Source organism: Micromys minutus (genome assembly GCF_963924665.1).
Source record: "Micromys minutus genome assembly, chromosome: 1".
Taxonomy (NCBI): domain Eukaryota; kingdom Metazoa; phylum Chordata; class Mammalia; order Rodentia; family Muridae; genus Micromys; species Micromys minutus.
Genome location: NC_137969.1, coordinates 217,997,614 through 218,009,647, shown reverse-complemented (window position 1 = coordinate 218,009,647; position 12,034 = coordinate 217,997,614). Strand labels below are relative to the sequence as shown.

General features: G+C 38.9%; 1 pseudogene across 1 annotated transcript; it reads left to right on the top strand.

Annotated features, from left to right (window-relative positions):
* The first annotated feature begins 8,569 nt into the window (after window positions 1-8,569).
* Window positions 8,570-9,168, top strand: LOC308426644 (peroxiredoxin-1-like; annotated as a pseudogene). The gene has a single exon. The product of its transcript is annotated as a peroxiredoxin-1-like (transcript).
* Window positions 9,169-12,034: the final 2,866 nt, after the last annotated feature.

The window sequence follows — 12,034 nt, the reverse complement described above, 5'->3', positions numbered from 1 at the left end:
TCCAGCAAACAGAAACAGAACGTTGGAACTTCTGCTCACACCCGACGACTCTGAGGCATAAAACAGGGCTTGACCCATCTGACACCTCAACCAGTGGAAAACCAGGGACACAGACCAGATACAAAAGAAAGGTAAGAACATATCACTGACAACAAAATGGCAAGAGGAAAGAGAAAGAGTATATCCCAAGGGAACCAAGACAATCTAGCAACACCAGAGCCCAGCTCTCCCATAACAGCAAATATCGGAACTCCAAACACTCCAGAAAAAGAAGACACAGACCTGAAATCATGCCTCAAGACGCTGATAGAGTTAATTAAACAAGAAAGGGAGGAAAAGCAAAAAGATTCAGAAGCTTTTAAAGAAGAAACAAGAAAAACACTCAAAGAACTCAAAGAACTAGAGGAAAACAGAACCAAAGAAATAAAGGAATAGAAGAGGGAAATTAAAACAGAGATTGACACAATAAAGAAAACACTAAAAGAGATAACCCTAGACTCAGAACACCAAAAAAAGAAATCAGGAGTCACAGAAGCAAGCATTTCCAATAGATTACAAGAGATCAAAGAGAGAATCTCGGGGGCAGAAGACAACATTGCAAACATAGACAAAACAGCCAGAGAAGATGCAAAAAACAAAAAGCTCCTAACCCAAAATGTCCAGGAAATCCAAGACACAATGAGAAGACCGAACCTAAGGATAATAGGAATAGAAGAGGGAGAAGAGTATCAACTAAGGGGCACAGTAAATATCATCAACAAAATCATAGAAGAAAACTTCCCTACCCTCAAGAATGAGATGACCACGAGCATAAAAGAAGCCTTCAGAACTCCAAATAGGTTGGACCAAAAAAGAAATACCTCCCGACACATAATAGTAAAAACATCAAGCGCCCAAAGTAAAGAAAGAATACTAAAAGCAGTAAGGGAAAAAGGTCAGGTAACATATAAAGGCAGACCAATCAGACTCACACCCGATTTCTCAACAGAGACTATGAAAGCTAAAAGAGTCTGGACAGATATCATGCACTCCTTAAGACAGCACAAGTGAGAGCCCAAGCTGCTATACCCAGCAAAACTATCAATCACCATCGATGGAGAGATGAAGATATTTCAAGACAAATCAAAATTCACACAATATCTGACCACAAACCCAGCACTACAACGAATTATAGGTGGAAAACCCAATACAATGAGAGAAAATACAGCCTAGTAAGAACAAGAAAACTACTAAACAAGAAAACTAAAAGAAGAAAAAAAACACAGACACAACTCAACCCAAAAAAGCAATAATAGCAGGAAACAGAAACAACTATTCCTTAATATCTATTAACATAAATGGTCTCAACTCCCCAATAAAGAGACATAGACTATCAGACTGGATACATAAACAAAATCCAGCCTTTTGCTGCATACAGGAAAGGATATCATCAAGAAAACAAAACGGCAACCAACAGAATGAAAAGATCTTTACCAATACCACATCAGATAGAGGCCTAATATCCAAGGTATACAAGGAACTCAAAAAGCTAGACACCAGAGAATCAAATAACCCTATTAAAAAATGGGGTACAGAGCTAAACAAAACATTCTCATTTGAGGAACACCGAATGGCCGAAAAACATCTGAGGAAGTGCTCGACATCCTTAGCCATCAGCGAAATGCAAATCAAAACAACCCTGAGATTCCACCTCACACCAGTCAGATTGGCCAAGATCCAAAACTCAAATGACAGCAGATGCTGGCGAGGCTGTGGAAAAAGAGGAACACTTCTCCACTGTTGGTGGGGTTGCAAACTAATACAACCACTCTGGAAATCAGTCTGGCGATACCTCAGAAAATTGGATATAGTACTACCTGAAGACCCAGCTATTCCACTGCTGGGCATATACCCCAGAGACACTTTAATACACAACAAAGATATATGCACCACAATGTTCATAGCAGCTCTATTTATAATAGCCAGAAGCTGGAAAGAACCCAGATGTCCTTCAGAAGATGAATGGATACAAAAATTGTGGTACATTTACACAATGGAATACTACTCAGCCACCAGAAACAATGACTTAACCAAATTCTTAAGAAAATGGCTGCATCTAGAGAATATCATCCTGAGTGAGATAACCCAGTCACAAAAGAACAGACATAATATGCAGTCACTGATAGTGGGATGCTAACCCCAGAGGCTCGCACTCCCCCAGAAACAACTCACAGACTGTATAAAGTTCAAGAAATAAATAAAACAAAACAAAACAAAAAAAATATTTACAAAACAAGAAAACTTTGACTATTTCCATGTTACATTTTGTTTTACATGTACTTTATGCTCATTATAACTATTAAGTTTTCAATGCATACTATCAAACCTTTAAAAAAATCAAGTACTGACTAAAAAATATATTCATATAGTTTTATGTAAAAATTATTTTAAAATCTGAAAAAAGTACTGACAAAAATGTATAATTTTAAGCAAAAAATGTTTAAAATCTGTACATTTATCTTTGTTTCGTAAAATAAAGTTGTTTTTTTTAAAAAAAAGAACAAATTGAACACTAAAACCTTATAGATAAACACAAAAACATTATACTTTAACTCTTCCTCTTCCCATTACTGCACTCTTTTTCTGACCATGCTGCATGTCTTTTGAAAGCATACTTGAAGTAATTTGTACTTTTAGAAAACCTTTCATTCAACAATTACAGTCATTCCCCTGCTGCTGCCACAGCCTTCCAGTGCTCAGTGTCCATGTGCATTCATGTAGCCATGAGTTCAATATTTTCTGGTATGATTATTTTTCCCTGTAGTATTGTTTTTGTTTCAACTTGAAGGATTTACTTTTGAACTTATTGTCAGTTAGGTAATGAATTCCTTCAGCTTCTGTTTTTATTTCTTCTTCATTTTTAGACAGTTTTTCCATGTCTTAGAGTTTCTTATTTTTAATCTTATTTTCTTTTTCATGTTAATTTTATTTATTTATTTTATTGGGTATTTTATGTATTTACATTTCAAATGTTATCTCCTACTCCCATCTCCCATTGTCCCCTTCCCCTGCTCCCATTCCCACCCACCCCCACCTCATCACCCTCATTCCCCTACACTGGGAAAGTAAGCCTTCACAGGACTAAGGGCTTCTCCTCCTATTGATGCCATCCTCTGCTACATATGCGGCTGGAGCCATGGGTCCCTCATGTGTACTCATTGATTAGATTGGGAAAAGATCTTTACCAACTCTACATTTGTTAGAAGGCTAATAACCAATATATACAAAGAACTCAAGAAGTTATACTCCAGAGAAACAAATAATCCTATTTTTAAAATGGGGTACAGAGCTAAACAAAGAATTCACAACTGAGGAATACTGAATGGCTCAGAAGCACCTAAAGAAATGCTCAACATCCTTAGTCATCAGGAAAATGAAAATCAAAACAACCCTGAGATTCCACCTCATACCAATCAGAATGGCTAAGATCAAAAACGCAGGTGACAGCAGATGCTGGGGAGGATGTGAAGAAAGATGAACACTTCTCCATTGTCGGTGGGATTGCAAGCTGGTACATTCACTCTGGAAATCAGTCTGGCAGTTCCTCAGAAAATTGGACATACTACTACCTGAGGACCTGGGCATATACCCACATGTTCCACCATGGTCATAACATCCTTATTTATAATAGCCAGAAGCTGAAAAGATCCCAGATGTCCTTCTACAGAGGAGTAGATACAGAAAATATGGTATATTTACAAAGTGAAGTACTACTCAGCTATTAAAAACAATGACTACATGAAATTTTTAGGCAAATGGACGGAACTAGAAAATATTATCCTGAGTGAGGTAACCCAGTCACAAAAGAACACACATGGTATGCACTTACTGATAAATGGATACTAGCCCAGAAGCTTGAAATATCCAAGAAACAATTCATGGCCTTATGAAGCTCAAGAAGAAGGAAGACCAAAATGTGGATGTTTTAGTCCTTCTTAGAAGGGAGAAAAAAACACTCACAGGAGGAAATACACAGACAAAGAGTGGAGCAGGGACTGAAGAAAATGTCATCCAGAGGCTGCCTCATCTGGGGATCCATCCCATATGCAGCCACCAAACCCAGTCACTACTGCTGATTGCAAGAAGTGCTTGCATGTCTCCTGAGAGGCTCTGCCAGAGCCTTACTGATAAAGACGAGGATGCTTGCAGCTAACCATTGGACTGAGCACGGGGACCCTAATGGAGAAGCTAGAGAAAGGACTGAAAGAAACTAAACGGGTTTGCAACCCCATAGATAAACAACAATATCAACTAACCAACCCCCCCCACCCCAGAGAACCCAGGGACTAAAACACCAACCAAAGAGTTTCTATTGCTATGATAAAACACTATGAGTAGGGCTGTAGAGAGCTCAGCAGTTAAGAATATTTGTTATTCTTGGAAATGGCAGGTTTTAGTTCCAACAGAGGCTCAGAGCTGTCTAGAACTTCAGTTCCAAGGGGTCCCACACCCTCTGCTGATTGCTGTGTTTAAGTGCCTGCTGGTGTTTGCTTCCCTTTGTTTCCATCTGCAGGACCCTCTAGCATTCACTGTAAAACTGCTCTAGTAGATAAACTTCAGTTTTGGTTTACCTAAAATTCATTACCTTTTATTTAAAACTTAAATAAATAAAGGTTTAGCAGTGGTGGGACATGTCTTTGGTCCCAACACTTGGAAGGCAGAGGCAGGCAGAACTTTGGGAGTTCAAGGCCATCCTGGTTTACAGAGAAAGTTCCAGGTCAGCCAGAGCTACACAGAGAAACCTTGTCTCAAAAAGTGGGTGGTGGAGTTGGTAGTAGCTGGAAAGATGGGTCAGTGGCTGAGTGCATATTGTTAACCCTGAAAGTGCCGCACAGAAACCACCACTCACATGTGCAACTGGTAAGAGTGTTTTATTTTGTGAAAGCGAGAAACCTGCGTGCAGGGGTCAGCAACTTATAAAATTGTGACCTCAGACAAAGGCACACAGGCCTTTTTATAGGGAACTAGGGGAAATTTAGCTAGGGTTAGGTAATCTAAAACTTCACTGGTGGGTGCCAGGAATGTTACATGGGTTGGTTTTTGATTGGCTTGTGTCCAGGTGGTCAGTGGACTGCAACCCTGTGTCATGAATGTTTAGCTACAGGATGAGACATCCAAACCATATAAGGCTGTCCATCACAGCATCCTGAGATAAGAGACTTCCCCTCCCTGTGGTTATCTCCTGTCTGTTCATTGGTTAGGAGATTTTTGGTCAGCTCCTGAAGTGGATGACATTCTTTTTGAAGTCAGTCCGAGTCCTAAAATGGAGTTTATGTGGTCCTCTCATATGTTGCTCTCTCAGGGGACCCAAGTTCAGCTTCCAGCACCCGTGCTGGGCAGCTCACCACTACCTGTACTTTCAGCTCCCGAGGGACCCAGTGCATTAAGCTCCCATAGGCATCTACACTCTTGTGCATATACCCACACAGGGACACATAATCAAAAGGTAACAAACATAAAGCTTTGAAAACCTATTTTAGCCATGGTGGTATGCAAGTTTATTCCAGCACAGAAAAGACAGAGGCAGGTGAATTTCTGTGAGTTCAAGATCACCCTGATCTACGTAATAATTTCCAAGTCAGACAGACATGCATAGTGAGACCCTGTCTCAAAAACAGACAGGCAAACAAAAGAGCGGTTTTTTTGTTTGTTTGTTTGTTTGGGTTTTTTTTTGTTTGTTTGTTTGTTTTTTTGTTGGGTTTTTTTTTTTTTTTTTTTTTTTTTTTTTTTTTGTAGTGCTGGGATTCAAACCCAGTGTCTCATACATGTCAGACAAGTGTTCATGTCTTGGCTTCTTTATTAACTCTCAGATCTGTCAGGCAAGACAAAAACCATCCCTTCACCAGTAGGCAGACAAGTCAGGACATCAGATGCTTACTACACTTTTGTATGTTCTGGACCTGGACTGGATGGGTAACTCCTGAGTGTTCCTACCCCTTTCGTTTGGAAGTTTTTTACAATGGCTTGTATTTGGTAGCTTTTCTTCATGTCTCTAGAGTTCTCACTGAAGTATTCTAATACATGTACTAGTGATTCTGGAAGAGGAAAACCTGGGACTACTTAGTCACCACCTGTTGCTGTCACTTCATGACCTTCATAGTTCTTCTGAAGATTTGATCATGGAAGAGATATTTTAAGTCTATTGGTCTTTCTAAATATACATAAGTGGATGGCTAGCAAGATGTCTCAGCAGATAAAGTACTTGTTACCAAGCCTGATGCCCTTGAGTTTAATGCCTAGAACCCACATGGTGGGAAAAAACCAACTTCTACACATTAGCTAATAAATTCTTAATATTTATGTTAATATACATCTATGTGTATATATATACATATACATATACATATATATATATATATATATATATATATATATATGCCTTAGATATAGGGTTTCTATTGTAATGAAACACCATGACCAAAAGCAACTTGGGATGGAAAGAATTTATTTCCACTTACAAGTCTCAAATAGCACTCCATCACTGAGAGAAGTTAGGACAGGAAGTCTAGGTGGGAACCTGGATGCAGGAGCTGATGCAGAGGACATAAAAAAAAAACATTACTGCCTTGCTCCTCATGGTTTGCTCAGCCTATTTTCTTATAGCACCCAGGACCACTAGCCCAGGGTTGTTACCATCCACAATGGGTAAACTATCCCATATCAATTACTAATTAAGAAAATTCCCTAAAGACTTGCCTACAGCCCAATCTTACAGAGCATTTTCTCAATTGAAAGTCCCTCTTCCCAAATGACCTAGCTTGTGTCAAGTTGATATAAACTAGTCAGGACAGTATGTACTGAGCATTTTATCACAAGTTTAACAAATTCAGTAACAAATAGCTTCAGAAAAATAATTTCTTTAGCCTTTCTTTTTAGATTCCTTAGAAAATCTATGTACACATTAATTAAATAAACTAAGATATGTAGAACACTTAGATCAATATGTGATGAACTGTAAGCAAATGTAAATGTATCTAGAGCCAATATCAGTTATCTTTGCTTTCTATTATAATAACTCATTTAAAGGATAGAAATGACGTCCATATAATAGACTCATGATAGCGTTTTCACATACAATTTCCATCTATAGCGCAAAAGGTACAGTCTTTTAGTTCGGAAAACTCTGTGGTCACCGAGTTCAACAAATGTTTGTTCCCAAAGCTCCTTATGTAAAGTGAGGTAGAGTGGTCAATGGTATTTTTAGGATCCAGACAAGAGGTAAGTCAGATGAGGGCATAGCTTCTTTGAATATTGTAGGCTATCTTTTGGTGGCTTACAATGTTTACGTATCTATGCAAGGCAGCAGTAAGTGTCAGGATGGCTTTTACTGTGCTTATCAGCCAGTGAACCTATGTGAGCACCTACATGAGCCAGTAGGGGCAAGGCCAGAGTCCTCAGAGCAATATGCATCTGTCCTTTGTGCACTGACCAGCAGCTTACACTCAGGTCCTATGTACTGCTGTCCCCTTGAGTGTGGGTAGGCACGCTTCCAAACAAATGGTGACAGGATGTTACTTCTGTGACTATGTACAAAAGGAGAGTAACTTCCCCCTTGTTTCCTGTTCCCTCGTACTGAAGCAAGCTACCTTATTTAAGATACTCCATGGAGAGGACCGGATAAATGGAACTTAAAAAAAACAATCTATTAGCATACGTTTATTGTACATAGTACATAAGAATGTTTTCATAAGCATCTCTCTCTCTCTCTCTCTCTCTCTCTCCCTCTCTCTCTCTCTCTCTGTGTGTGTGTGTGTGTGTGTGTGTGTGTGTACATGGCATATGAATGTGTTCATACATGCATATTTACAAGTAGGTTCAGAGGTCAACAATGAGTATCTTTCTCCAGTTTGTTTTTAGGTAGTATCTATCACTAAACAGTGATTTGTCTAGACTGACTGACAGCAAGCCCCAAAAATGTCTCATTTATGGAACTAGTGTTCAGTACAGTTAAAAAATGACCTTGGTCAAGGAAGAAATAAAGAAGGAAATTAAAGACTTTTTAGAATTTAATGAAAATGAAGATACGACATACCCAAACTTATGGGATGCAATGAAAGCAGTGTTAAGAGGAAAACTCATGGCTCTGAGTGCCTCTAAAAAGAAACTGGAGAGAGCATGCACTAACAACTTAACAGCACAACTGAAAGCTCTAGAACAAAAGAAGCAGATACAAAAGAGGAGTAGATGGCAGGAAATAATCAAACTCAGAGCTGAAATCAACCAAATAGAAACAAAAAGAACTATACAAAGAATCAACAAAACCAAGCATTAGTTCTTTGAGAATCAACAAGATTGATAAACCCTTAGCCAGACTAATCAGAGGGAGCAGAGAGAGTATCCAAATTGACAAAATCAGAAATGAAAAAGGAGACATAACAACAGAAACAGAGGAAATTCAGGAAATCATCAGATCCTACTACAAAAGCCTATACTCAACAACCTAGAAAATGTAGAGGAGGGCAATGTCTTTCTGTGTTTTCATGGGTGTTTCTGTTTGTGAGACCTGTAGCTCAACCCTGCTGATAGCAAGATGTCTTCAGGAAATGCAAAAATTGGGCATCCAGCTCCCAACTTCAAAGCCCCAGCTGTTATGCCAGATGGACAATTCAAAGATATTAGCTTAAGTGATTACAAAGGAAAATATGTTGTGTTCTTTTTCACCCTCTTGACTTTACTTTTGTGTGTCTCATGGAGATCATTGCTTTCAGTGATAGGGCAGAAGACTTTAGGAAACTCAACTGCCAAGTGATTGTAGCTTCTGTGGATTCTCACCTCTGTCATCTGGCATGGATTAACACACCCAAGAAACAAGGAGGGTTAGGACCCATGAACATTCCCTTGGTATCAGATCCCAAGCGCAACATTGCTTAGAATTATGGAATCTTAAAGGCTGATGAAGGTATCTCTTTCAGGGGCCTCTTTATTATTGATAACAAAGGTATTCTTTGCCAGATAACAATAAATGATCTTCCTGTTGGCCGCTCTGTGGATGAGATTCTGAGACTAGTCCAGGCCTTCCAGTTCACTGACAAACATGGGGAAGTGTGCCCAGCTGGCTGGAAACCTGGCAGTGATACCATTAAGCCTGATGTCATTAAGAGCAAAGAGTATTTCTCTAAGCAGAAGTGAGCACTGAACCAGTTTTCTGCCAGGCAGCATTGAGCAGCCAGAGGAAAACTGTACTCTACTCATGCTTACACACATGATGTGAGATTCCAGATTAAGCCTTTCCTCCACTAGTAATAGCCTGACCTATGTTTTAGTTTGGGACAAAAACCAGCCTGTTAATCCCCCCCCCTTTTTGTATCTATTTAACATGAATTCTGTAGGGGAGTGGAGAAAAATCTAGAGAAAATGGACAATTTTCTAAACAGATATCAGGTACCAAAGTTAAGTCAGGATCAAATAAACCATCTAAACATCCCCATAACTCCTAAAGAAATAGAAGCAGTCATCAAAATCTTCCCAACCAAAAATAGCCCAGAACCTGATGAGTTCAATGCAGAATTGTATCAGACATTTATAGACAACCTAACACCAATACTCTCTAAACTACTCCACAAAATAGAAACAAAGGGAATACTACCCAACTCATTCTTTGAAGTCACAATTACTCTCATTCCTAAACCACACAAAGATCCTACAAAGAAAGAGAACTTTAGACCAATTTTCCTCGTGAACATTGATGCAAAAATACTCAATAAAATTCTTGCAAACCGAATCCAAGAACACATCCAAACAATCATTTACCATGATCAAGTAGGCTTCATCTTAGGGATGCAAGGATAGTTCAGTGTACGGAAATCCATCAATGTCATTTACTATATAAACAAACTCAAAGAAAAAAAATCACATGATTATCTCTCTAGATGCTGAGAAAGCATTTGACAAAATTCAACATTCCTTCATGTTAAAAGTCTTAGAAAGAACAGGAATCCAAGGCCCATACCTAAACATAATAAAAGCAATATACAGCAAACGAGTAGCCAACATCAAAGTAAATGGTGAGAAACTTGAAGCAATCCCACTAAAATCAGGGACTAGACAAGGTTGTCCACTCTCCCCACCTATTAAATAGAGTACTGGAAATACTAGCCAGAGCAATAAGACAACAAAAAGGGGTCAAAGGGATACCAATTGGAAAGGAAGAAGTCAAAATATTACTATTTGCAGATGATCTGACAGTATACTTAAGTGACCCCAAAAATTCCACCAGAGAACTTTTACAGCTGATAAACACCTTCAGCAAAGTGGCTAGATATAAAATTAACTCAAACAAATCAGTAGCTTTCCTCTATTCAAAGGACAAACAGGCTGAGAAAGAAATTAGAGAATGGATATCCTTCACAATAGTCACAAAACTATAAAATACCTTGGTGTGACCCTAACCAAGTAAGTCAAATCTCTGAAGAAGGAGATTAAAGAAGACCTCAGAAGATGGAAAGTTCCCCCATGCTCATGGATCGGAAGAATATTAAGATTGTAAAAATGGCCATCTTGCCTTAAAAAAAAAAAAAAAAAAAAAAGACCTATACCCCTAACTGGGCTGCCTTGTCTGGCCTCACTGGGGAAGGATATGCCTAGTCCTGCAGTGACTTGATATGTATGTAAAGGGGGGGGGTTGCTAGGAAGGTGATACCCAGAGGTGGGCATCCCCTTCTCAAAGGAGGAGGAAGGAATAAGGGATAGGATCTTTGTGAGAGGATGCTGGGAGGAGGAGGGCTGGGAGTGAATAAATAAGTAAAAAAATTTTAAAACCTATAATATCAATGTACAGCAAACTAAAACAGAAGACTAAATAGCAAGAGACAGACAGACAGACAGACAGACAGACAGACAGACAGATAGATAGATAGATAGATAGATAGATATTTTAAAAAACAAACAAACTGTCAACTCAGGCATTTAAAACATTCAGTAGGAATTGACTGTGGATGTTCCTTTAAGGCATCCAATTGTGATTACCAGTATGCTGAGTCTTACAGTTCCTACCCTGGAGCTAGCAGGGCATAGGCCTCCAGTAGGCTAGTCTGTATAATAATGTATGTTCCTCCATCAGGAAATATTCTCTCTGCCTAGGATATTGTGGAATGTTAATCAATTCATAAATAGAAACAGCCCAAGTCTGGAAAACAAGGATGTGACTAATGTTCCTCAGCAAATAGTAAATGTTGAGACTTTCAGGACAGTCTTTAAGGCTGTGGGAAAGAACTCTGAAAACACAGTATCAAGAATATATAATTTCTCAACTAAGCAAAGTATAAGGATGCAATATGAGTTATATGAGGGGCTTCATGGACCTAAATGAACAGAGGCAGATGCTTATCAGATGTTAAGGAAGGAGAAGCCACAGCAAGACAGCTTACTGAGGTCTTATAAGATGGAAAATACCCAAACTGTGACTACTTTCTCCTGGATGCCTCATCATTGTCACTTCCAGGGTAAATTCTCAAGAGTGAACAGATTTAAAAAAAAATTTTTTTTTCCTTTGGACTGTTTCATGTATGTCTTAGGCAGGTTATCTATTGCTGTGCTAAAACACCATGAGCAAAATCAACTTGAAGAGGAAATGGTTTCTTTACGGCTTGTAACCCATCATCCAGGAAAATTAAGACAGAAACCTGAAGGCGGGAACTGATGCAGGGGCCATGGAGAAATGCTGCTTAATGGCTTCCTCTCCATGGCTTCCTCATTCTGTTTTATCCCAGAACCACCAGCCCAGGAATGACATACATGTCCCGTTTAGGAATGAGTACTCCAGAGTATCAATTATCACCTGCTGCATAAAGAAACGTTTCTGATGGGAAGTGAGAGCTGTATCTGGGTAAAAGGAAAACTATTTAGAAGGTGATTCAATATAACTTTCCTTTAGCAAAACAATAGTGATAGAGCCCATGATTTCATTAACTATGGGTTTTTGGCCAGGTTTACAGTACTGGATATAATTTTTCTCCTGTAGAACAACCCTTATGTCCAACTAGAAAGCTGTTGGGCT